Consider the following 864-nt stretch of genomic DNA (forward strand, 5'->3'; position numbering starts at 1 on the left):
AGTTTAATTTTTCTAGTAGTTGTGTAAAAAGGCAATATATTTCAGTACATATAATTAACATGAAATTACTAATTTGCTCGATTTTTAAAATCATACTAAGTATTTGGTATTGGATTTGTGAGCTGGATATAGCTAGATGACTGTTCTTTTTTTTTTTTGTCAGTCATGGGACTTGAACTCTGGGCCTGGGCACTGTCCCTCAGCTCTACCACTTGAGCTACAGCGCCACTTCCAGTATTCTGGTGGTTTATTGGAGATAGGAGTCTCACGGTCTCTCCTGCCCAGGCTGGCTTTGAACCGCGATCCTCAGATCTCAGCCTCCTGAGTAGCTAGGATTACAGGAGTGAGCCACCAGCGCCCGGCTTAGATGACTGTCCTTACACTGCATAATCACAGGCATTGGAAGTCCCCTTGTTTCTCATTCCAGTTTAATTACACATGATTACAACTGATTTGTATTTTATTACAGCATAATTTGGACTAGCAGTCACATTTGGTCAGTAGCCACCATATTGGATTATTGAGTGCTAGGCTATTCATTTGTTTCGCAAACAAAGTTGCTGTGTACTAGACAATAAAGTAGGGAATATGTTCATAAGAACATTGTATGAAAAGGAGATTCATTGAAAGATAAGTAAATATCAGTAAATGCTATAAAGAAAATGAATGAACATAACATAATTGAGCATGGCTAAGTGACTACACAAGGATCTTATTCTGAAGGATCTTTTTTTCTGTGGGGAGAGGGGGGTTGTGTGGCTTGAACTCTGGGACTGGGCGATATGCCTCAGCTCTTCAGCTCAAGGCAAGCACTCTACCACTTGAGCAACAGTGCCACTTCCTGAAGGATCTAAATTTTCTTTG

General features: G+C 40.2%; 1 protein-coding gene across 1 annotated transcript in view; it reads right to left on the bottom strand.

Moving 5' to 3' along the window:
- Positions 1-864, bottom strand: part of Hmcn1 (hemicentin 1) — a 450607-nt gene that overhangs the window by 195154 nt on the left and 254589 nt on the right. The gene's annotated exons all lie outside the window — the stretch shown is intronic.

The sequence above is a fragment of the Dipodomys ordii genome, unplaced genomic scaffold, assembly GCF_000151885.1.
Source record: "Dipodomys ordii isolate 6190 unplaced genomic scaffold, Dord_2.0 Scaffold57, whole genome shotgun sequence".
NCBI classification, from domain to species: Eukaryota; Metazoa; Chordata; class Mammalia; order Rodentia; family Heteromyidae; genus Dipodomys; species Dipodomys ordii.